Genomic DNA, 26,342 nt, shown 5'->3' with positions numbered 1-26,342 from the left:
AGCAGCTCTATAGGATTTCACAATGGGAGCTGGAGTTGCTGGAGGTTGAACCTGGTACTTACTGTGTGTAAAGCATTTATTCAGGAGCTGCTCAAGGTATCTGATAAGACCCAACATTCTTTAATCCCACTTTCCCCCTCTATTTGGAGTGTTCAAAATGACTGGCTGTCTCACCACTAACATGATTCAGCAGGTACAGAAATCTACCTTATTAAAATAAAATAAAATAAGAATAAGAATAAAATAAAAAACGCAACATATCATATACCTGCAAACAACTTGTGGATTTCCCCCAGGCATCTTGCTGGTCACTGTGAGAAGCAGATACTGGCATTAGATGATCCAGCAATCTATTTTTATTTTCTCGTATTTTGGAGTATTATAGCTTTACTTAGTGCTGCTGTGAAAAATCCCTTTTAGTACTTTGTTAGAAGCGACCCCGGTCCTCTCTGCTAGTGTCATGCACTGAAGTGTACGGTGACATCTACTGGCTGAATAAATATACTGCATGGAGCCTGTAGCACTGCAGGTACCAGGCTAGTAGGAACCGGAGGAAGTAACCTGTGACTCCCTTTTCCTCTTAACATTTCCTTGGATTGGTGGGGGTGTGGGGAGAAAATGTGCTGAGTCTTCTTTGCTTTGTCTGCTGAAACCCACGTTTTTGGAGTAAGTGATTCAAGCGTCGTTCCCTTTTGGGAACTGGTGCAGTCCTCTGCTGCATGTCCAAAGGTGGGGTCAAAATGCTGATATTTGATTCTGTTCTTATCCACACAGGAAGAAGTGTGTTCACACAACTAGGAAGAAGCATGAACTGTTGAATGCATCTGGAGCATGGCTACCATGTGCTTCTCTTGGACGCCAGCGGCTACAGGTATGAAATACCCCACACACACACACACACACACACACTCTGCAGTTTTAGCAGTAACAGTGCTTGAATGATGCATGGCATGGAGAAAGTAGAGAGAGAAAGTGTTCCTCCCTCTTTTTAGGACACCAGAACTCATGGACATTCGATGAAGCTCAAGGTGGGAAGATTAAGGGCTGGCAAAAGGAAAGTACAGTGGTACCTCGGGTTACAGATGCTTCAGGTTACAGACTCTGCTAACCCAGAAATACTACCTCAGGTTAAGAACTTTGCTTCAGGATGAGAACAGAAATTGTGTGGCGGTGGCAGCAGCAGGAGGCCCCATTAGCTAAAGAGGTGCTTCAGGTTAAGAACAGTTTCAGGTTAAGAATGGACCTCCAGAACAAATTAAGTTCTTAACCCGAGGTACCACTGTACTTTATGCAGCACACAGTTAAAAGTGTGGAGTTCCCTCCCTGAAGATGCAGTGTGAACCACCAACATGAATGGCTTCTAAAAGGGTTAGACAACATCATTGAGGATAAGGCTATAAATGACTACCAACTCTGATGGCTATACTGTGCCTTTGCAGTTGGAGGCAGTGATGCTTCTGAATACCAGTTGCTGGAAACCACAAGAGGCGAGAGGGCTCTTGTGTTGTGCTTTCAGGTTTCTCACAGTCATCTAGTTGGCCACTGTGAGAACTGGATGCTGGACTAGATGGGCCCCTGGCCTGATTCAGCTTCTTGCGTTCTTATAAGGGAAATCTGCAAGCGCTCTAGTTGCAGCCAAATCACGCCCTGTGTCCCCTCCTGAAACAGTAGCTGTTCCCTCTTTAATCTAAGCACCAGGCAGTAGGAAAACATTCCTCATAAGATTGCAGATTTTAAAAGTCTGAGACCAGGACCTCTATATAATAACAACAAAAAAAATTTATTATTTATACCCTGCCCATCTGGCTGGGTTTCCCCAGCTACTCAGGGTGGCTCCCAACAGAATGTTAAAAACACAGTAAAACATCAAACAATAAAAACTTCCCTAAACAGGGCTGCCTTCAGATGTCTTCTAAAAGTCAGATTGTTGTTTGTTTCCTTGACATCTGATGGGAGGGGTTCCACAGGGCAGGCGCCACTACCAAGAAGGCCCTTGCCTGGTTCCCTGTAACCTCATTTCTAGCAGTGAGGGAACCGCCAGAAGGTCCTCGGTGCTGGACCTCAGTGTCCAGATTGAACAATGGGAGTGGAGAAGCTCCTTCAGGAATACTGGGCCGAGGCTGTTTAGTGCTTTAAAGGTCAGCACCAACACTTTTAATTGTGAATTCCTCTAAAGGACCCTCTTTCCCCACATTGATTTTTCAGCCTGTTCATTTAAAATTGTTTAGATCCTGCTTGGCCAATCGCTCAAAGCTGTTAACCTCAAGTAGGGATGGGGAAGAAATTCATTTCAGTTCACATTTAAAGGGGAAGTTGCCTAGTCTGTACTTTCTGAAACAAAATGGGAACCAAAAAAGAGCCATCCTTTAAAAGTTGTCCTTTTCTGAATTTTGCAATGTAGTCATGCAATCAAGCAGTGTGTGCAAAATGCATGTACTTGGCAAAGTGTGCATGAGAAAAATGCACATAGTAGTGAAAATAACATACAAAATACATTATAGGGTGGGGAAATGCTTTGCAAGAATGTGCATTGTGGGCAAAATTTAATGCAAGCATGAAAGTTGGGAGAAAGTCGCGTTCAATGACATTTTATATTTTTAAAAAATGAAAACTGATGTGGAAATAGGGAGAACTGAACTTCAGATCAGAAAAATGAGGAACTGAGAAACCAAAATTGACACCCATCCATGCCTAAATTCAAATAAAGTATTAAAAGATGATGATGTTGATGATGATGAAAGATTGTGTTTGATGGTGGCTTTTTGCTAGCAGAAACAGCCTGATCTCACATGAGTTAAGACATCCAGCTTTTACCAATCTCACCTGCTTATTGTAGCCCCCTGGAAGCTTCAATGAGTGGTGATGGAGACAGCTGAAGACTGAAGGCTTTGCCTTGCACCAGTGTATCACCCAATAGTGCAAAGCCCCCAATGGATGCAGCAGATTGGAGAGCCTGCGACCCTCCATGTTTCATTGGACTTCAGCTCTCCATCTGTCATGGCTGCTTTTGTTGAGATCCCTGCATTGCAGGGGGTTGGGATAGTGGAAAGCAGTGTTAGCACGAGGTTTTTGAAGGCCCTTGAGCAAGTTACCCTCTATAGCAGTGTTCCCCAACCTTGGGCCTCCAGCTGTTTTTGGACTACAACTCCCATCATCCCAAGGTAGCAAGACCAGTGGTCAGGGATGATGGGAGTTGTAGTCCAAAATCAATTAGATACCCAAGTTTGGGAAACACTGCTCTCCAAAAAACCATTGTCATCAGCTGCTCCTCTATGTGAGAGGATTCAGTGTGGCCCTTTTGAATGCTCCTTTGTTCCCCATTGGATGGCCCTGCCATTAGGCAGAGTGAGGTGGCTGCTTCTGACAGCAAATTGTGCATCGTTAAATATAGTGTTGATATATTTCAGTTACAGGCAGGAGGGGAGGAAGTGCTTCTGATGCCAAAATATTGGCCTTGGGTATTTATGCACCTCAACTTAAGGGAGGGGGTGTCATTTGCTGCTCTGCTCCAGAAATCAAAATGTATTGGGCCTGTAATGGCATCACCAGAGTTTGCAATTGCTTCTTTCCCTCTGCGACCGAACAGCGTTATAGGATGGTGGCGCTCCATCTTGTCGTAGGCTAAGGCGATGCTTATCTTGAGTGCAGAAGCCCAGACAGCGAGAGTGTTGATGCAAATGGCTAGCCTCTCGCAGCCTTTGCCAACTATTGATTAGGTATCTGATTTGCTTCCCCTTGACAATAGGCCACAAGACTAAGCCAATAAAGCGAGGGGAATGAAAACCTGTCACGATCATTCGATGCAACCGGGAGGCCAATGGGAAGGAGGAACTGACGGTTGGATGAGGGGAAGGTGGGAGGGAGGCAGAAATCTGTCTTAGCAACAGAAGAAAACAACCTTCTCTCCTCTCTGCCCTCGTCACCTCCCAGTGTCCCAGCTCAGCTACATGGGGAAGATTCCTGCTTATGTTTCTTAATAATATTTTGAACTGGCCTGCTTCTCAGATGGAATGTGGCTTAAAATAAACAAGGACCGGCTTACCTGGGCAACTCACCATCAGCTTTATAAAGGTTATGTGTGAGAGAGATAATTTTCCCTCCTTCTCCAGTCATCTGATCTTCGGGCAGAAATAGATGGCTATTGTCTTGTTTGGTTCTTAATCTCTCCCTGTAGGTAACCCTGACTGCAAATTAAGATCAGCTTCATTTATTTCTGCCTTTAATAAGTTCCCAGTACAGATGAAAGCATCATTTGAAACCCACTCTAGTTTTATCGGACAGGATGGTATTTATTTACCACTAGGACGATGCTCATGAAAGGGTAGGAATGTGTATGGCAATGTGGTCCCTGGCAGACACATTCTTTCCCAGAAGGCCTTGGGCACATGCCCCTCTGTCTTCTGACTTATTGGAGAAACTGGGGGCCTTTGGCCTTCCAGGTGTTGGTGAACAATGACTCCCGTCTGCTTACTGACAACCTTGCCAAACCCACTTCAATGGCTACTTGCCATGACAGCTGTGTTCTACCTCCACCATCAGAGTCAATATTCCTCTGAGTACTAGGTACTCAGGGAATTATAAGTGGTTTAACAGTCAATCCCTCCCTGCAGTGAACTCTGGGAACTGTAGCTCTTGGAGTGGAATAAGGATCTCCTTAGCACTCTCAGCACCCTTAAACTACAGTTAGCAGGATTCTTTTTTTGGGGGGAGCCATGTTCAAAGTGGTATGATGGCACTTTAAATGTATGGTGCAGATGGGGCCCTAATGTGATATTTCCCTCCTCTGAAAGAAAGACGTAGAACTGAACGTAAGCCAGTTGCTTTCAGTATGTTTTAGCACATGGAAATGGTTAGGGACATGCTGCAAGAGACTGAAATACGCTACTTCTTGGTTCAGTCCAACTTTCAAAGCCCAAGTTGGAGCTTTTGTAAGATCAATTAACAGTGTTTGAGATCTACTGGATATAGCCAATCTGTGTCCAACTTTACCCCATAAAAATGATTTGGGAATTTGGTGCTAAGGGAATTTATGATGGATGGACTGTGTGTGTGTATGTGTGTGTGTGTGTGTGTGTGTGTGCGCGTGTGTGTGTAAAAGCTATATGAAGCCATCCGTTTGTTTCCAAATGATTTTTTCTGGGAACGACCTTGGGCCCCCATCAAAGTTCAAGTCACTCTCAGCTAGGCATGGGCCAGAAATAGGTGCCTTGAAGGGACTGCCCTTCTCCACCATCACCTAAAGACTCATCCAGCAAACTCAGCAGAGCCTATGCTCTCTGAGCTCTGAAATCTGAATGAGTTTTCAACCTTCTTACCACAACACTACACACAGGGGAGCCAGCATGGCATTCTCCAAGCAATGTTGTGCTGCAGCACTCACCATTCTTGACCTTTGTGCATGCTGGTTGGAGCTATACTTTTGTATCCCACTTTTCCTCCGAAGGAGCTTAGGGTGACAGGCAACAAAACAGCCAAAGAGTACATTAAAACAGTTCAAAAACATCTGAAAACATTCAAGTCCTTGCATTTTCTCTTTCAATGGAGATTTGTTCTGCCTGTGCTCCAAGACAGTGAAGTTTGTGTCTACGGGAAGCAAAAGACTCGTGTTGAAATCCACTCTCGGAAGCTATTAGCATGTTGTCAAGGGCCATAGACAGCTCTGAGAGGTTGACTCTCTCCTCCTTGTTGACATCCACACTCTTAAGGAATCTCCATGCAATTTTCAATCCTTTCCTGGGCTGAGCGGGAGACAACTTGCTCAGGACTTGCAAAGACCAACAACATCGAGAGGAGCACCACATTAGCTAGAGCTTTTGTGCTGGCAGCTGGTGACATGGTGGGCTGTGTTGCTCACCTGACTTCCATCCAGCTGAGCCACAAAGCAGGATGGAGAGAGAAAGGAGGTGTGGACAGGGTGGGGGTGGGGAATGTGTTTTAAATGTCTGATGTGTACACAACCCCAGTGTGTATCAAATCACAGCTTTCTGTGTGATGCAGATACACCTTTTAGGATTTTCTTTGCTTACTATTCCAAGGGAAAGATGTTTTCTAGTTTGCATTTTCAGGGGGTTTTAGTAAACAAGGAATCCTTGGGATATGTAAAGGCTCAGCTTTTTAGTTAGTATGGGTGTACATGTTGCTAACCCTGCGTGTCAATCAAGCAGAGACTCCCAAGCGTTCTTACCTGCTTTCCTTTACCACCCCCACTTTCTTCCTTCCTCCCCAGGGGTGATTGGGGTTGTTTATTGGTGAAGAGAGGACAGATGACAAATAGGCTTAGCCACAGCAATGGAATGCAAGTGAGTCCCCGCTATTTTTAATTAAGAAGTGATGACAGCTGACTTAATTCCCCGAGTCTGCAGTTAAGAGTTTCCTGACCTAGACGTTATTGGACATGGTCCTCAGACTGATATATATTGTTCCCAGTGGTCCTGCTGTTGTGCCCTTTGTCTAGACGTATGCAGGGTGGACAAAATCTATGCTTCTTATCAGCATACACATAATGAGGCAGTGAAATGAGAATGCTTATGAGTTTGGGACAAAGCAGCAGGTGAGATGGAATTTCCAGGGGCAAACCATAATGCCAACATTTTCTACCTTTTTGCAGTATTGATCTGGCTTTTGTAGTTACTTGGATTTATTGCCTACATATTTTTAAATGTATAGTATATCCTGCCTTAGTATCTCAGATCAGGGAAGATTAGACCTCCAAATAATAACCATCAACGTCAGTGAAAAATCAGCACACATGACTATTTTTCATCTTGGTAGGATTTTGATCGGGGTCCAAATGTTATAAGAATGCTGCATGACTAGCCTCAAAAGGGATGTGGTTGTCTGGAACACTGAACAGAAACAATTCACGCTGCAAAATTTTATTGCAGGTCTCACGTGTACAAAATAATCACCTAAGAAGGGATCATTATGCTTGGTATAGAACCCAATTCCTAGGAGCCAGGATCCCTTCAGTCCCCCACCCCAATAAAATATTCAAGGGGCCCAGGTACCCACCCACCCACCCCCTGTTAATGGGCGTTGCCATTCAAATGGTGTGTGTGTGCCGTGTCATGTAATCAATTCTGTGGGGGCAGGGCTTACCTGCCCTCCAATATTTTTTTCAGGTTGGCACCCCTGATTCTTGGTAGTGACCTAGCCGCTCCCAATCTCAGTTGAGTCCAAGTCTGTATTTGCAGGTATTGCTACTTTCATAAACTATATATATTTTTTGTGCATGCTTCAACTGTACCGCAACGTCCAGATAAGTGCTCTGCTTCATTTCACTTGGGAACTACAAATCAGGTAAAGGTAAAGGGACCCCTGACCATTAGGTCGAGTCGCAGATGACTCTGGGGCTGTGGCGCTCATCTTGCTTTATTGGCCGAGGGAGCTGGCGTACAGCTTCCGGGTCATGTGGCCAGCATGACTAAGCCGCTTCTGGCGAACCAGAGCAGCGCACGGAAATGCCGTTTACCTTCCCGCCAGAGCAGTACCTATTTATCTACTTGCACTTTGACATGCTTTTGAAGTGCTAGGTTGGCAGGAGCAGGGAGTGAGCAATGGGAGCTCACCCCATCGCAGGGTTTCGAACCGCCGACCTTCTGATCAGCAAGTCCTAGGCTCTGTGGTTTAACCCACAGCACCACCCGCGTCCCTGCCTACGAATCAGGCAGGCCTACATTAAAATGAAAACTGAACAGGTTTCTCTCCCCTGTCCTTGCTTGTGTCCCCTGTGAGGTTGGCCACATGGTAAGGAGTAATGGCTGTATCCAACATTCTCCTTTCGCTAGTGGCATGGGCTCTTGAGCTGCCAGATAGGCCAGTTTTAATGTTGTGCAATTGGGGAATGAAGTGCAACTGTTGCAGTGGGGGAGATTTTCTGCACAACAAATTGCACCCTCCGTTGTGCAACAAAGTTACTAGCAACCTGCTTGTGCATTCTCTTGTGCAACAATGTTCCACTGCAGCAAAACATTTCTCCAGCGAAGCAACGGTATTGCTACATGGTTTTAACTTGGTGGTACATTGGATACAACCCTAAGAACAAAAGAAAAGCCTGCTGGATCAGGCCAATGGCCCATCTAGTCCAGCATCCTATTCTCGAAGTGGCCACCCAGATGCCTCGACTGGAAGCCCTTCAAAGGACCCGCGCACAAGAGCCCTCTCCCCTCCTGCGGTTTTGAGCAACTGGTATTCAGAAGCAGTACAGTGGTACCTTGGGTTAAGAACTTAATTAGTTCTGGAGGTCTGTTCTTAACCTGAAACTGTTCTTAACCTGAGGTACCACTTTAGCTTATGGGGCCTCCAGCTGCTGCCATGCTGCCATCACACGATTTCTGTTCTCATCCTGAAGCAAAGTTCTAAACCCGAGGTACTATTTCTGGGTTAGCAGAGTCTGTAACCTGAAGCGTCTGTACCCTGAAGCATCTGTAACCCAAGGCACCACTGTACTGCTTTTACCATGTCGGCAGAGCATAGCCACCATGCCTAGTATCCATTGATGGCCTTCCCCTCCGTGAATTTGTCTAACCCTCTTTCAAACTCATCCAAGCCGGCGACCACCACTGGCTCCTGTGGGAGCGAGTTTCATAGTTTAACTATTCACTGCATGAAGAACTGCTTTCTTTTCTCTGTCTTGAGTCTTCTTCCATTGTTCAGCTTTGTCGCATGTCCACGAGTTTTCATATACATTGTTTTCTCCTGGCAGTAAATGCTTCCGAGAGAGACTAGGTTTCTGGTTGGGCAGCACTGAATCCCTCCTTGTACTGTGTTCCATAGCTTAGTGATGCGCTGTGGGAAGAGTAGGTGCACAGGAACAAAGAAAGAGACTCCGCAAGGCGCTTCATATGCAAAGTGAGCAGTCATGCACTCTGCTTGGAGCAGGGAGGGGGCTTCTAAACCGACTGCAGCTGCTCTCCCATCCCAAATTGGCATTAAAACCCACCTTTGAAATGAAAGGAAGCAGGAGAGAGGAGGGAGGTGATGGGTTCTTTCCCCCTTCGGCCATGCACAACCAGTTATTTTTATTTTTATTCTTTTAAAAAAGCATCTCCTCATTTTGCCACCACTCCAGAGTCAAAACAGGCTGCAGGCTCCTCACCTCACTGTCATTGGAGAGCCTTCCAGATTGGAGGAAACTTTGTTTTCCAGCCTAATTAAGCTCTGATGACTTCAGCTATCTTTCCCACCCCTGATTAAGGCCACAATACTAATTAAACTCTTGGATAATTAAAAATGCAAATTGTCAGGATCCACAGCAAGCCTCTGTTTTCATGCTTCAGGACAAGAGAGGGAAGAGTTGGTAGACCCACAAGTGGGGCGTAGCAGTAAATTGTGCTCAGTCCCTCTCTGATGTGTATCAGGGACACTGGCTGCTGGGAGTAGGTTTTTTTTCTCATACCCTGCAGTTAGAACATTACATTTGATTAAACCAAGTATGTGCGTAGGTATGTTCAGTTGGGTGTGAGCTGTATTGCTTCAGGAATCAACACAAACATCCGTCTAGACAGGACTACAAATCACATATGTTGCATAAGGGGGGGGGGAGAGAGATTTAAAGGGGAAAATGTAGAGTGCAGCTGAGAGGTAGAACACATGCTTTGCATCAAGAATGCCCCAAGTTCAAGCAATGGGGAAGACTCTGGTCCCAAAGCCTTGGAAGGTTTACTAAATCTGCTCTGCCCCATTAAAAATATGCTCCTCCGGAGAAAGGGGACAATGGTTTCTGCCCATTCCGCACAAACACACAGGGGGCAGTGAGAGAGATTTGGTTCAGATTTTAATGTGCTGCTGCCTAATTCACACTTTCTGTAGCACTCTGTGAGCTGAAACACAGTCATCTTTCGAAACTGGCACTTCTCTGAATTTTGTAACGCAATTCTTCAACCCTATTCTCAGACTCCGTTCCCCACCTGCTCTGCCGCACACCTGCAGTCCTGCTCATTATGGCATCTGGAGGGATGCGTGGATGGCAGGACCAGGGGAGGGTCCAGTACATTGGAAGGGTGTGTGTTTTGTAAGCAGAAAGCTGCAGGTTTGTTCCCTGTAGTCTCCTGGTAGGAAGATGAGGCACAAGGCTTGCCAGGTGGGTCAGAGTGGCTGTCCTAGCTCCCCAGAAGGTGGGTTACAAGAAGGGTGAGACGATGGGGAGGTCAGCATGGTACAAACACAGTAGCAGGCACGTCAGATGGTCTCTACTGGTGCTGGCCTCCCCACTGCCTCTTCCCTCTCCCTCCTGGTAAGCAACAGTGACCCACTTTCCAGAAAGTTGGGTAGCAGCTTCACCCCAACTGGTGAACCACTCCTGGATGAATTCTCCCACCATTGTTAATAGTTCCTCTTCTGCCCCTCTATCACCACCAAGAACCAATGAGGAAGCAGGCAGTGGTACCTGCTGCTCCGCCTTCTCACACCATTGGCTGGGCCAGATCAAGAGGCAAATTTACAAATAGGTTACTGTAATGACGAGCAGGAGCAGGTCCACAGAGGGAGGCGTTCACAACCCACAGCACCATGTCTGTGCATGCACAAAGCACAATTTAGCTAAACTAGACCTCTAGTCCAGGATTGCCCACTCTGACTGGTAGCAGCTCTGCGGGACCACAGGCAGAGGGTCGTACCCATCACCTGCTACCTGATGGTTTTAACTGAAGATCCCATGGATTGAACCTGGGACCTTCTGCAAAAAATGCATGCACACTGACACTGATCTTTTACTAAAGCTTGCTTCGATTCCATGCCATAAGGTTCCACAGAAATTCACCACAATTAACTTACTAACTTCCTAACTCCTGGCTTTCACTTGGGTCTCCACTCTCAAACATCTCCCCATCAGTCACCTGGGGAAGTAAAGATTGCCAGTCCTTCTTCAAGCTCCATGTACCCTCACAGTTCAGCAACCACAAATGAACTGTGTAGAGTCGGTCTCTTTCTTATACAGTGGATGCTCAGGTGTGGGCCCCTGGCAAATGCCCAGCCTTACCAATCCATGGTGCCACCCCTCTTTCTGATAGGCTATCCAATAACTCCATTGGGTGAAAAAGCTGTAAAAATTAAAAGGATTTAAAAGAAACCGCACAAAGAATAGGGTTGTTTTAGCACTTTCCCAGTTGGGACCAGCTACTTGGAAACAGCCATATAATCATGGCAGCTCATCGTGGAGTTTTGCCAGATTTGACTCACTGTGTGTCTCTTGTCTGATAGCCCTGATTGGCTGACAGTTATGGCAAACTGTGCTCCATTGTCCTGTCTATGTGTTTAAAATGTAACAAAAGAATAAACAGGGAGTCATTGTCTCAACCCGTGGTGGATTTCCCCTCCCCTCCCCTCTCTTTCTCCTTCTCGCACACAAAGAGCTGCAGGTGTTTTCCTGGAGACACAAAAGTTAACAAGGATAGAGGTGTTGGCCAACAGCCAGAAGGATAAAATTGCCCAGAAGAGAAAGATGAGGAACTACAAGAGTCGTCCCATGCTGAGTTTTTGTACCTTTGTGGCTCTCGAAGCAAACACATAGGTCAGTAATCAAAGGTTTAGAAAGTCATTTGGCTCCTGCGGCTTGGCCTCCGAATCAGAATGCAGAGACCATCTGCTGGGCTGAAGTTTGTCTTTTGAGGGCTATCAACCATGTCCCAATCTCAGTTACGCCACTGTAAGCCCAAAACTCTGCCCTGGAGAAAGTCAAAACGAGTCACTTTTGGCGATACATCAATGCAATTGACGATAATCTGATTCCCCTCCCAACCCCCACCCACCCTTAGTAATTCTCTCTCTCTCTCTCTCTCTCTCTCTCTCTCTCTGCCAGGGTAATATTTGTGCCCTGGCCCCCTTTTTAACTGTGTTGTCATGGTGATGGGCTTCTCTTCTCTGGAAAGGGTGAGGAATCTCTGAATTATTGTCCCCAAACGTTTATCTACCCACCTCAATCAAAGTATGAGTTCAATGAAAGTGCAAAACACAAAGGAATAGCAGCCTTGGCTGTTGTTCCAACATCTCCTGGTCTCCCCTCTTTCAGAGGCCAAAGGCTTCACTGCCAAGCTCATCCCCAGATGCCCCAATAAAGCCCATGCTTTGTCTAATGGTGGCAATGTTGATGGCAATCGGTGGGAAGAAGGGATTGCCAAGTGGGCACTGGAATGGTGTGCCTATCTTTTAGTGCTTTGCAAATGGGGTCTTTTGTGGGGGGCAGTCTGTGTCATTGAACAATAAATGGAGTGTATGCACATAAGGGAAGTTTTAGGGGTTTTTTGATGGGGGGAGGGAGGAATTCTGGCTACAGAAACATCAATAGCGCAGCAGCAAAGTCAGAAGTTCAGGCTGTCTTCATGCTCACAGACCTGGCACCTCACAGTCATGCCCCTTCTAGGTTTATGCAGCCTTCTAAGATTATACAACTTATAATCATTCAATTTATGAATGCTATCCTACTCTGCGCAATACCCTTTTTGAGATGCGGCTGCAATGCTGGTTGGGAATGAATCAGAGTAGCCAAAATATTCAGGACTGGGAATGCCTTGGAGTTAGAAATAGCTTATTCCAGCGCTGCTTAAGGGATTCCATCTTTGCAAATGCCTCTATGATAGAGCATGAATCACGTCTTTTAGACCAGGGATGGGAAACCAGTGTCCTGGAAGCCAGATGTGCCCCCCCAGACCTCTCTATCTGGCCATCATGGCTCTTCCCAGGCCACGCCCCAGGTCACACACCCTCTCCCCAAGATGCACCCCTCATTTGCCCTGCTCTGCACCTCCCCCCCAAGTGCTATTGCCTGGCTGGGGTGAGTTCTGGAACCAAGATGATGCTCTCGATCGTGGATGTCTGCGAAACCTTTGGCATTTTGGTGACTGTATAAAAGAATCACTTCCATGGCTCCAGCCACTTTTTGCCTCTGGTACTTTCTGTTCCTTGCCTCTCACCAAACCCAGTTTCTCATGTGGCCCCTGCTGCCACTCGCATGTGCCCCCAGAAGTGACAGAAAGCAAAGCCTTGATAGGAAAAGAAACTCCCGCTGTCTTAGTGCCAAAGGTGTCCATTGGATTTTTTCACTCCTCTGAACATTGCAAGACAGCAGCTTAAATGTATCAAACCGCACATTTAAATGAGTATTTTGAAGAAGAAATATACACACATATTTTGAGAGAGAGAAAGCATATATTTAAATACTTATTTTGGGATGTTTTCTTAAAAATAAAATAAAAATCACAGAATAATGTGGGCAGAATTATGGGTAAAAACATGGAGAAGTGACACAGTCTCTCAAGAGTCAGATCCGCTAGTTACTAGCTTGCATTCTTTTTGAGGTGCTGCTATTGTCAAAATCCTCCTGTAGATGCAAAGAAGAGAGAACCTATCAATAATGACTGATGATTTCTGATTACATTTCTTTACCACAGATCTCCCCTTGGCAGATGGACTGATCCCATTTCTACCCTTTCACATCCAGGTACTGGGTTGGCCGGGGGTAGTTTGAAGCATTTATAACACTAGTACTATGACATTGGATTTGCAGAGTAGCTTAACATTCCATTTCCCTTCACAAGGAATTCTGTGGGTTGCAGTTCTGGGAGGGGAATATGTGCTCATAACAACTCTCAGAACCCTTAACAAACTCCAGCTCCCAGAATTCTTCGGGAAAATCCATGACTGTTGAAAGTGGTGTCATAGAGTGGCCTCAGTATAAGGAACACATAAGACTGCATATGAAAATGCACATAGATTTCTTACAGAAAAAATGCACCATGCCGGCATAAACAACCAAAGTTACATATAATTCCTTATGTTAACAATACTCCAGTGTTCATTTTTATAAGCTGCTGGATATTGGCATTGCTTGTATCACTTTTCAAGAACCCTCACTATGTTCTGCATTGTATCAGTATGAGAAAGCCAAAATAAATAATGTAGCACTGAGAAACATATGTATAACTTTAACGAAATGGCAAAATGCTCAGTGTGTTTTAATGGAAGCCTTCCTCAGGAGCACATTAATTTAGTTTACTGATATTTCCAGTAAAGCTACACCACCAGGAGTGGTGAAGATTGCAGTTCATCACAGGCCACTCCATGGCTGAACTGGGATTTGAACTCAGGTCTAGTAACTGTCTGAAACACCTCCTCTCACCCCCAGTGTCCCAGCCCCATAGAGGGTATACATGGATTTTCAGGTGAAAACCATCATTTCCTCAACACTGACACTACATGATGAGATATAAGCATCATTTGAAACTTGGGTATCTGGTCATTTTATCATGCAATTTGTCAACTCAGCTTTCGGAGGAAGGGCTCTTGGGACGGATAAATCTGCCAATTTCAGTTCCTTTCATTGTCTCGTTTTTCCAACCTTGGATTCTGTTTTCCGCATGTGAGTTTTTCCTTTTTAAGTCCTCATAAAAAATCACCAGCTTTTTAGTGTGAATTTATCCCAATATACACATTTTGGCAAAGCTATTACAAGATTTTGGCATGCTTCATTCAATAATATATGCATTTTTATGCACACTTTACCCTAGTATATGCCTTTGTGCACACCACACTGGGCTTAGAGAACAGCATTACAAAATCTGGAGAAAGGTGAATGTCAAAAGATGGTCATTGTCAGGGAACTGACATCAGAGGCACGGGAGAAGGAGAGGGTCTCTGATTCTGCAGGAGAAGGTCCCAGCGCTAGAGGGAGACTCAGCTGGGAAGAAGGGGAAGGGAATAAGTGTAACACCAGGGATCCAGGAGAGCAACGGGACAGGGAGGTGCAGGGGCTCCAGGACTCTTCGTTGGAAGTTAGTCAGGAGAGCCCAAGCACCCCGCTGCCCACGCCCACCCTGCGCAGGAGACTCCCACACAGTGAGAGGCGGAGACGCTTGGGCGTCAAACAGCTCTTATGTTGGCAGCGCTTTAAGAAACGCCCACAGACAGATTCTACGAGTGACTAAGGGCAGCCACGCTAAGATGGGCTGTGCAGTCCGGAGGGTTTAACCAGGCAATCTAATGCTCAAACGGGGCAGGATTACGCACGAGAAACTCCCAACCACTACAGTCAAGTTTCGGTTCACATATTGTTCTGGAAAATACAGATTCTCTGAGTTCACCTTTGAATGTGAACTGAATTGAGTGTCATCTCTATCTGTAGGAGGGGCGTTGGCCAATCCACAAGATGTATTCCTCCTTAAAAACAAGAAAAGTCCTCTCTCTGTTCTATGTGTGTATGTGTGTATGTGTGTGAGAGAGGCCTCCCGCTTCTTTCCAGCAAGGGAATGTAAGCAGATCTTGGCCCAAAAGCACTTTGCTCAGCAGTTTTTGGCTTGTTTTAATTGGCCAGCCCTGCAAGCATTCTGGACATTGTACCTGTGCCAACAAAAATTCTCCACTTAGGTTCAGCAAGTCCTGATTCTGAGAACAGGAGAGGGACATGGACTTAAAATAAGGAATGAGAAAAGCCAGGCTCATGTGTTGTTAAAGCAATTCCTAGGAAAGGTGGTGGTGTGAGGAGAACATATATAGCGTATAGAAAATATCAACTACACCCATTTGCTGATTGTCCTCAGGAGCCTATTTGACTTTTCCTGGCGTAAAGATTAATGCGGCTGTTCTTGAGCTTCCTTTATTGGGGGGGGGAGCGTGTAAGATGCATGTTTCATATCAAAACAGTAGCAGGTTGATTCCTCTGAGAAAAGCCAAAGGAAGCCAACTGACCATGCATTTTGGTTTGCCAAAGCCTTGACCATCTGAGTCTCTTGATGGTCTGGGGAACCCAAGAAGGCTTATTTAGCTCCCAGTGGGAAGCCAAACAGGTCGCGCTGGCGAAATGTATTCAGCTTCCTAGGTCCCAAGTTGGACAGACCTGCAATTCAGATTGTCGGACTCATTTACTGAAGATCTGTCTGATGGCAAGGGGCCCGTCTTCCCACCCCAGCCAGAAATGTTATCTAGTGTTCTCAGTTCACAACCCTGAAATCCACGCTCTACCTTCTAAAAATCCCACAGATGCCTCAGCAGCAGAGATGTGTAAATCTGTCAGTTTTGGTTTCTCTCCGTTTTTCATTTTTCCAATCATAAATCTCCGCATTTGTATGATTTTTTAAAAAAAGTATTTTATTGCATTTATATCCCACCCTTTTCTCCAAGGAGATCAAGGTGGCATATGTGGTTTTCACCCTCTTCATCTAACCCCCACAACAATCCTGTGGTGTAAATTAGGCTAAGTGGCAGTGACTGGCCCAAAGGAGACCCAGTTTGCTTCATGGCTGAGTAGGGATTTGAACCCTGGTCTGCCAGGTCCTGGTTTGGAATCCAACCACTACACCATGCTGGTGTCTTCCTGAAAATTTACCAGCATTTTCATGCAAATATTCCCCCAATAAAGCCCTGTTTCTGTTCAATTTTGCCTAACACATACACTTTTGCAAAGGGTTGTTTTGCCAACCCTCAGTGGCTGAGCCACCTCCTTTGTCAAAACCAAGGTTTAGAAGGCTTTGCAGTGGCTAAAAAGCTCTCCTTTTGTGTTGATTGCATGGCTCTAGGATGCTGGAGACAGGGAACCCGCTGGGACTCTGCTGCAGAAATTGCAACGGGTCTTCTCAGCCCCCCTGCAATCCCTGAACCACTGCTTCTCTTGCCTTTGCTGAAGAGGTGCTGCCAGGGTAGAGAGCACTGGGAAAGCTGGCCATACAAGCTAGCCATCTAAAGAAGCCTGGGGACTGTAGGTTATCCCTAACAAAGCGACAATTCCCAGCACCCTTAACAAACTACAGCTCCCAGGATCCTTTGAGGGAAGCCATGCTCTTTAAAGGTATGGTAGCAGTCTGACTATCGTCTGCCCTGGAATAAGGCAGTTTCCTGTGTTACTAGTTACTGATCAGGTAACGCTGCAGTCAACTTCTCTTCCACTACGCTGGGCAACTTTCGTGTCACTTTTTAAACGTGCGGCATCTGTTCAGAGGTTCTCCTCATCCTGTGGTTTTCCCACCAGCCTGAAGATCAGCATCATTCCTATTTTCCAGTTAGAGTTGGAACCGAGGTGGAGATTGCAGCTTACCAAAGGCTATTCTATCACTGAGCTCAAATGTGGATGGAGGAATCACAGCTCCGAACAAGTGCCATGCCCACTGGTGAGAAATGATGGATGTGTTCAAAGCATTCTGAGTTCATGTGTGGTGGGCATGCACTCTCTCTCCCTCTCTCTTTCATTCTATACATTTTCCTTGGACATACATGCATTGCCATAATTATACCCATATATTTAGAACGCTGATGCAAGTTTTAATCTGTTTTTAGTTTATTTGTTATTTTAACTTTTTGAAAGTTTAAAGTTATTGTTGTTAAATCTGCTTATTGATAATTTTATTGTTTTATCTTTTTTTGCAAACTGCTTTGAGGGTTGGGTTTTTTGGTATTATTCTTATTATTCAATATTCAAAAGAGTTTTAAACAACTTACAATCACAGAAATAAGGTGGATTATAAAAATATACACCTCAAGTCTCAGAAGTTGCAGGCAAGAGTTGCACCTTCAGGATTCTCCAGAAGCTGTACAGTCGTACCTTGGGTTAAGAACTTAATTCTTTCTGGAGGTCTGTTCTTAACCTGAAACTGTTCTTAACCTGAAGCACCACTTTAGCTAATGGGGCCTCCCACTGCCGCCATGCTGCCGCCACACAATTTCTGTTCTTATCCTGAAGCAAAGTTCTTAACCTTGAGGTACTATTTCTGGGTTAGTGGAGTCTGTAACCTGAAGCATCTGTAACCTGAGGTACCACTATAATAATGAAGGTTCCAGACACAACTCTGTTAGGAGTGCCACGGTTTAGGAGCCACCACAATGCCTCCTCCTGGGCCACCACCACCCTGAGCTTCTGAGGGTGGTGGAACGACTGAGAGGGCCTCCTCCCAATCTTAGCACCCAGGAGGGTTCGTAGGGAAGGAGACGATCTTTCAGATATTTGGGGCCTGAGTCATTTAGCGCTTTAAACACTAATATGACCCCATTGAATTGAGCCCAGAAATAAACTGGCAACCAGTGCAACTGTTTAAAAAGGGGATTATATGAGATCTAGATGGAACCTCAGCCAGTAACCTGGCTGCTTCATTTTGGATCAATTGAATCATCTTCAAAAGGCAGCCCCATGTATGCATGTGTGTATATATTTGTACCTTGCATTTTAGCCAACAAGGCTGCCAAAGTTGCCTATATAAATCACAAAACATGAACAACAAAAATTAAAAACAGTATGCCAAAACACATAGCCTTGCAATAGTGTGAGACGAAATACTCCCTTTCATGCTGGCTCCACTTTTGCCTTACTTTAACTCCTATGGCCCCTTATTGTTAATGTATCCTATTACTGAAGTAAATCTCAGTAATGACTTTGGTAAAGAAAACAATAATAAAAAGTTCATTTATAATACATTCCTGATAAGCTTTTCTGTCTTTTGAACCATCCACACAGTAATGAACATAAATGCTGTGCATTTTCTAAATATATCTTCAGGATTTCCCAGGGCATTTAAAATTAGATTTGAGTACGATCTTTTGGAGAAACATAATGATTCCTGAGCCTCATCTGAGGCAATTAAAAGAGGAACTTTGACATTTAAGATATCATTCTCCCCCTTCATTAAACAATTATAAATAATAGCAATAATTAACAAATTTGCGCCATTCATTATCTGCCTAAGTAAACCTTTCAGGTTAATAATTGGAGCCGTTAACTCTCACCTTTTAATCAAAGGATCGCCTGCTTGAAAGAAAATGAAAGAAACATTTTTGCCTAAGGATGGTTGATAATTGCTAAAGTCTGGTCCGACCCAAAGACAAATGGACAGTCAAGAGGACTCAGGGGTTAGGCTGAATGAGCGTTTTCCCATAGCCTGGTGTGTTAGTCTTCTGACAGCCTATCCTGATGCACAGATTCCACATGGAATTTGATTTGTGGCGCAAAATGAATTTTCAAGCTCCAGACTCTGACTCCTATCCAAAGAAAGTTCATAGAATAATAGAATTGCAGAGTTGGACAGGACCATGAGACTTACTTAGCTGAACCCTCTGCAGTGCAGAAATCTTTCGCCCAATGTTGAACTCGAACCTGCAACCGTGACATTAAGAGCCTCATGCTCTACCAACTAAGCTGCTTAAATCAACCAGAAGTAAGCAAACTGTGATCAACTTGCCCTGCTTACCTCTTCCTCAGCTTTTTTCTAAACTAACAAGTTCCAAATGCTGCAACCGTTTCTCAAGGGGAGTTTCTCCGTCTCCTTTAAGCTGCCCTTTTCTGAATCTTTTCTGTCGAAATTGCGCCACTTTGAGATTTGCAAAAGTGACCCCACTATTTTGCGGGCATGTGGAGACGGGAATTGGATCACCTGCCTCCCTCCACTTCCCCTCCTTTTCTTCTCTTTTTACTCCTGCTTTGTTTGCCTGCTGCTGCGAGACATGAAATTGTGCAACATTTTGCACTGAGCATAAAAGTTCTCAAGGTCAAACAGCCCAGGCAGCTTTCCGATGGCAGCACTACTGTGTTTCAGACCAACCTGGGATTCCCTTGGGAACAAATTTTCTCAGGAAATGTTGCTATTTCCGGCCTCGGTTGAAAGTCAGGAAAGGAGGGGGGCATTAGCAAAAATGTAAGAGCTCACCAGATCATTCTTTTTTTTTTCTTTTTCTCCCCGCACTGCTTCCTTGTGACATTTGCAGACATTTGTTGCTTCCCCCAGAGCAGCTTTCTGAAGCCTATGACCTTTGGCCCAATGGTTGGGTGGGAATAAGTTTTACATTTAGGATTTCCCCACCCCCGGCTAGATGGCAAGTGTGTGCTTTGTCAGGTTGGAAGGAATCTATCTGGGTGAGGTTAGGGCTACCTGCCCTTCTGGCTGACCTTATGGGGGCCGTGTGCTTCTGCTGGCAAAAGTGGGCAGTGAAACAAATGCGAATTTTACCTTTGTACAGGAGGTTAGTTTCTGCAAACACTCGCTTGCCCCTCTTTATTGTCCAACCAGACAATTCCCAGAGTAGTTTAACAATCAATCCCTCTTTGCAGGGAACTCTGGGAAAGGGAGTTCTGTGAGGGGACTAGGCAACTCTCAGCATCCTTAAAAGACTACCGCTCCCAGAAACCCCCAAAGAAGAACTGGAAATGCTCTGGATACTTTCTGAAATGGAATATTTCATACAAAGACTACATTTCTAGCGCCTTTTGAGAAGCCGCTCTCTTTTCTTCAGACACTCTGGATTCTGAGCCCAAGGGCAAACCTGGTGAAATATCAGTACAGCTGTAATAAAGCTATGTTTTGTGTAGCTGTCGTTCTGGAGCAGAGGATATTCTTTCCATACAGAAGGTCCCTGGCATCTGAGAATGTCCCCTGCCTGAAACCTTCGAGAACTACATCGCAAAGACAGAGGTCATGAAGGAAAAGCCTTTGCTGGTAGGCTGCTAACAGTTAACCAAGGCCACATTGCCATAATACACGTAAAGCACTATGATGCCACTTTTTTAAAAAAAGTCACGGCTTCCCCAAATAATTTTGGGAGCTGTAGTTTGTTAAGGGTACTGAGAGTTGTTAGTAGACTCCTATTCCACTCACAGAGCTACAATTCTCAGAGTAGCCTGTAGAGAGCAATTGCCTGCTAAACCACCCTGCGAATTGTATCTCTGTGAGGAGAATAAGGGTCTCCTAAGAGCTCTCAGCCCCCTTAAGCTACAGCTCCCAGAATTCATTGAGGGAAGTCATTACTGTTTATAGCAGCAGGACACTGCTTTAAATATAAGGTGTCAGTGTTGCCCAAGGCTGCCACTGACACCAAGATATCCAGGATGTTAAGAGCAAAGAAGAAATGGTGTCTTGCTCTTGTGCTTTTAACTGCAGCCTGTGCCAAAATCAGCAAGTGAAGCTTCCCCCAGTAAGGACATCAACCTCACCACTGTGGTGCAGTGGTTAGATGGTTGGGCTAGGACCTGGGAAACCGGGATTCAAAACCCCACTGGGCCATGGAACTCCCTGGGTGCGACCTGCGAGGTAGACCTAATCTACCTCACTGGGTTGTTGTGGGGATTAAATGAGGAGGGTGAAAACCATGTATGCCACCTTGAGCTCTTTGGAGAAAAAGGTGTGCTATAAATGCAATATATAATACTAATAATGCCTGGAGGTCAAGGCACTGGTATTGTCACAGAGGCTAGTTGTGTCAACCCTATCCTTGTTCAGTATTCTTATGCCATTACTTCTAGCCAGATATATTTTTAAAGGATGTTATTGACAACAAATGCTCCTTTTTCCCCTGACATGTTATTTTCTCCCAGTCTTAATGCTGAAGGCAATTCTAGCTAGTCATCCATCTTCATTTAGATACTTCCCCCTCCCTTTTCTCACTCTCACCACTAGGTGGCAGTGTAATGGCACTGACTCACACCTACTGTGGCAATGGAAGGATACACAACCACACCTTTGTGTAGAAACTTGGGATATAAAATGTTACCCATTTTGGATTCAATTGACTTTCTCTGTTTTCTCCCATTCTACCACCCTCCATCTAAAATGTCTCATTTGGTCACATGATATGTTATCACCATGCCTGTTTCAAATGATAAGCCAAAGATAAATTTATGGAGCAGAAATTTTCAGAGTTCCAGATTTTGGATACTCAAGATATGGACAATGCTTCGAAATGCTATATGCAAATAAAATGCTTTAGCATCACAAGTGCAAGTTTGGAATCCAGTAAATATGAAGGGGGATATACGTCCATAGAACAAAAAAGGGAAAGGGCCTCTTTAAAGATCTTTATTTAATGTGCGGTGTGAGGTCAAAATCCAGAAGCGTCCTGCCGTTTAAGTACAGATTTCAGAAGGTTGGCAGGGTAAAGTTGTTGTTTTTTCTTCCTATCAGTTTTAGAATTCTCCAGGAAGAACTGAAAATGCTCTGGATACTTTTTGAACTGGATGTTTAATATTAAGACAACTTTTCTAGCACATTTTGACAAGGGCCTCTCTTTTTAACCCTTCAGATGCTCTGGATTTTGAGCCCCAGCGCAAATATCAAAACAGCTGCAGTAAAGATAAGTTTTGTGTAGCCGTAGCTCAGGAGTAGAGGAACTGCTTTGCATGCAAAAGGTCCAAGGGTCAATCCAGGTATGGCTGGGAATGTCCCTTGCCTGAGACCTTGGAGAGCTGCATAGCAAAGATGACAAAGGACAAGTCTCCTTGGTAGCCTGGTCACAGTAGACCAAGGTCACATACACTCAATACATTTAAAGCGTCATGGTACCACTTTAAACAATCATGGCTTCTCTAAATAATTTTGGGAGCTGTAGTTTGCTAAGGGTGCTGACGGTTGTTAGGAGACCCTCACAGAGCTACAGTGCCCAGGCTGTTTTAACAATTAATCCCTCTTCACCGGGAACTCTAGGAATTGTAGCTTTGTGAGGGAAATAGGGGAGACCTATACTCTGGTGAGGATGCGGGTGGCGCTGTGGTCTACACCACAGAGCCTATTGCTTGCCGATCAGAAGGTTGGCTGTTTGAATCCCTGCAACGGGGTGAGCTCCTGTTGCTCGGTCCCCGCTCCTGCCAACCTAGCAGTTCAAAAGCACGTCAAAGTGCAAGTAGATAAACAGGTACCGCTCCGGCAGGAAGGTAAACGGCGTTTCCATGTGCTGCTCTGGTTCACCAGAAGTGCCTTAGTCATGCTGGACACATGACCCAGAAGCTGTACACCGGCTCCCTTGGCCAATAAAGCGAGATGAGTGCCGCAACCCCAGAGTTGGTCACGACTGGACCTAATGGTCAGGGGTCCCTTTACCTTTACCTTTATACTCTGGTGAAAGACAACTCTAGCAACCCACAAAATTTCAGTGGTCTCCCATAATGCAAAAACGGGCTGTGGTTAGCCAAGAACTATAGACTACTGCTAGTAAATATAGGCATATATGCTTCGTGGCTGAAAAGGCACTTGAATATGAGACCACATACTCACCTTACACTCACAGCATCAGTCAAATACATACGAGTAGGAGGCTCAATAGCCTAAGAAATTGTATGCACATTCTGCTTTATTTATTTGGTAACTTTCTTCTTCTTCTTCTTCTTCTTCTTCTTCTTCTTCTTCTTCTTCTTCTTCTTCTTCTTCTTCTTCTTTGTCTTCTATCTCAGAGCTGTTTCTTTGTAGCTCCCAAATGCCCCCCTCACCCAGACATTGTCCAGACTGAGACCTCCTTCGCTTGAAGAGTGAAGTGCATCATGGACCCTCAAGATTATTCCCCGGGCCTTGCGAGTTTCTAAATTGCATCTTAGGAAGTCCTTTATTCAGGGTGAGATTCGGGGTCTGTGTCAAGGGGCTGTGGTGGTGGCCTATGGAACACTTGAGTGGTAGTATTTTGCAATGTGAAGTGGGGGATTTAGGTTGTGCCAAGAGACCTTCCGCTGACCCGCTCTATAGGGCAAGGAATTACCAGAAATGCATGGAAATACATGTCTGGCCATGTGTGTATAGGGTGGATTAGCCGCCATTATTTGCAAAGAAGATTATAATGAGGAGAGGAAATGTCACAATGCAAATGAATGGACGTGTCAATATTTGGTAGAAAGAATGGAAAGAGTAGAAAAGCCAGTCCCCATGTCCTCAGATAAAACAGAGTCCCAAATGCAGCTGCTGGCGGACAGAGATCTGAGGAGAGAATGTGGTTACTAAGACATCCTTTGGTAGGGGGATTTTGCCTTTCATTTTTAAACCAATAAGGATATCCCCACTTATGGTCCCCTTTAAGCTCTCGTAAGCAAAAGAAGGTCAGTCTGAGCGATGTGGCTTCAGCTGAAGACCCTCAAGAAACACTTAAGATGCATATAGCAAATGCCATTGGGTCAATGGTGGTAGTGTTCTTCCATCTGAATCGACTAGTGGTGTTCCATTCAGTCAACCTGATCCTAATTTAGCGCTGGCTTTTAGATAGGTTATTAAAGTTTCACTCATTTCTGTTTATTTAAAACGACTCAGAAACGTTTTGTGTGTCTCTACGGTGGGGAATGTTAAGCCACATTTATCTGACCCCCCTTCGCACCACTTGATTCAATGTTAGGTTTGCAGATTTGCACCACTAGTAAAGCAATGCCAACTTGATCCCTCCGGGATAGATCTTGAGATCCGGCAAAGTTTTTTTGTGCCAGCAAGTACTTGGCTTGGCCAACTGTTTAAAATATATTTTTTTCTTATTGTATTTGTTTTCATAGCACATTTTTGTATACACTTGTAGTCTCATTTCTCCTCGTAACAACTCTGCGAAGGAAGCTGTGCCAAAAACAGTGCTTGCCCGTTGGCTAACCAGGAAGCTGAGCCAGAATTTGAATCTGAGTTTTCCACAGACTCATATCTCCTCTGGTCTTGTGGTTTTTCAATAGGACACTGCACTGGCCTTCCTGCTGAATGTCCATAGCAAGAAGGGAAGAACTGAATTTTCATGGGCAAACATTTTCACTATAAAAGAAGGAGTTTTAGCTGCCTAAATGTCCTTATCAAAAATAGGCACCATTTTGCTCCTGTTTGCTGCTCATTTCAGCAGCTGCTTTGGCAATAATAAATAAACAAATAGGGGAAAAAATCCTTCTTGGCTATGTTATCCAGCCAGTCAGGGATCCTGTAACTAGTGTGATGATGTCACCACACTATATAACCTATTAGATTTGGCTATGCAATAATGACATAAGCAAGCTGAATTAGAATTTATCCACGCTTAGCTTTCCTTTGCACTTTCTAGACATAGTCCACACTTTAAAGCTTCATGTCTGAGTGCTCTCTGTGGTGGGTTTTTTGCCCCAGAACTTTCCCAATGAAAACCCACTCTTTACCACTGAATTGGAGAAAATTGTAATCCATGGAAAACCAGAATTGCAGTTGAGTCTTATAGAGTGGCTTTTTGCGTGGAAAACTCTGGGGCACTTGGACCCATAGCTTTAAAGTGCAGACCTGTGTCTGGAAAGCACAAGGCAAAATGTAAGTGTGGATAAGCCCTTGGGATGAGGATGATACTTCCTGCTCTTCTTTATGAATGAGACAATTATTTTACTCTGTTTCACCCATGTGATTTTAAAAATAATAATATTACTTTTCCAATATTTACCCAATATTACCACAGTTTTGCCAATCATACAGATTCCAATTAATATCAGAGTAATTCCAATTGTTTCCAAATTTGTACAATTTAATCAAAGCGTTCCACCCATGTGAATTGTTCCTGAAGTTTCTTCTCCAATAACGTTGCTTGCAGCAGAGCATTTTCTTCAGGAGCTGCCAGGCCGTAAGCTTCACGTTCTGATTCTACTGAAGTCTGTCGTAAATCTAGCACACGCTCAGGATTCCTTTGCACCTCATTGTTTCAGCAGACTAAGCAAGAGAGAAGAGAGAGACATGGGCAAGAGGTTCTCCAGAAAGAAAACCACCCCTGCTTCTTACCTGGGCTATCAGGAGAATCCCAGTTGACCTCTCTAACTTCCTGTCCTGCAAGTTTCTGCCGGGTCAGAGGAACACAGAAAGAAAGGTACATGCCTAGGCCCAAGGGGCTACATAACCAATGCATAAAATCCTCATTGCATGCCATGCACTAGGTGCAGGGGCCAAATGTGGCTTCCATACATCTCTATCTGGCCCTTGGGAATCTCCTCAGGCCACATACCTCCCTCAAACATGCTGCTCCCTTGGCCACACTCTCTCTCCCCAGCCCTACTTGAATCCTGTCCTTGAATCTTTTTCTTTTTTCCCTGGTAGGAATGTGTCTTTGAACTCTGATATTATTTATTTATAGAAGTATTTCTGTACTGCCATATGGCAAGCTGTCAAGGCAGCGAACACCGCTAAAAAAAAAAACAACATCATTTTTATATGGTACGGTATATTTTATATTGTAATTTTATCCCATAAACTGCCCAAGACCTGCGGGTATAGGGGGGTATATAAATTTAATAAATAATAATAATCCTTATTAGATAAATAAATACATAAATTGAATGTGAAAGTACAGGTAATCATGAAGTCAACTGACTGCAAAGAAGAGTTTGGATTTGATATCCCGCTTTATCACTACCCAAAGGAGTCTCAAAGCAGCTAACACTCTTCTTTCCTTTCCTCCCCCACAACAAACACTCTGTGAGGTGAGTGGGGCTGAGAGACTTCAAATGTGACTAGCCCAAGGTCACCCAGCAGCTGCATGTGGAGGAGCGGAGACGCGAACCCGGTTCACCAGATTACGAGTCTACCGCTCTTAACTACTACACCACACTGCAAAGGTCTGTTGGCACAAAGAAGCCTTCAAGAGACTCCTGCAAGTCAAAAGTGAGGGTGCCTCCAGAGTCTCTGTAGGAAGAGTGCAACATTTAACTC

At 44.7% G+C, this 26,342-nt stretch overlaps 1 long non-coding RNA gene across 1 annotated transcript in view; it reads left to right on the top strand.

The window, feature by feature from the left end:
- LOC310696098 overlaps positions 1 to 26,342 on the top strand; it is an 86,203-nt gene that overhangs the window by 42,402 nt on the left and 17,459 nt on the right. The window contains exons 2-7 of the long non-coding RNA XR_014520422.1: positions 775 to 871; positions 11,350 to 11,509; positions 13,386 to 13,435; positions 16,955 to 17,093; positions 23,126 to 23,283; positions 25,349 to 25,503. This is a non-coding gene — a long non-coding RNA (uncharacterized lncRNA). The remainder of the gene's footprint in view (positions 1 to 774; positions 872 to 11,349; positions 11,510 to 13,385; positions 13,436 to 16,954; positions 17,094 to 23,125; positions 23,284 to 25,348; positions 25,504 to 26,342) is intronic.

Source organism: Podarcis liolepis (assembly GCF_965112155.1).
Source record: "Podarcis liolepis genome assembly, chromosome: 16".
Lineage (NCBI taxonomy): Eukaryota > Metazoa > Chordata > Lepidosauria > Squamata > Lacertidae > Podarcis > Podarcis liolepis.
The sequence above is the reverse complement of the archived record's forward strand: the minus strand, read 5'-3'. Positions and strand labels throughout refer to the sequence as shown.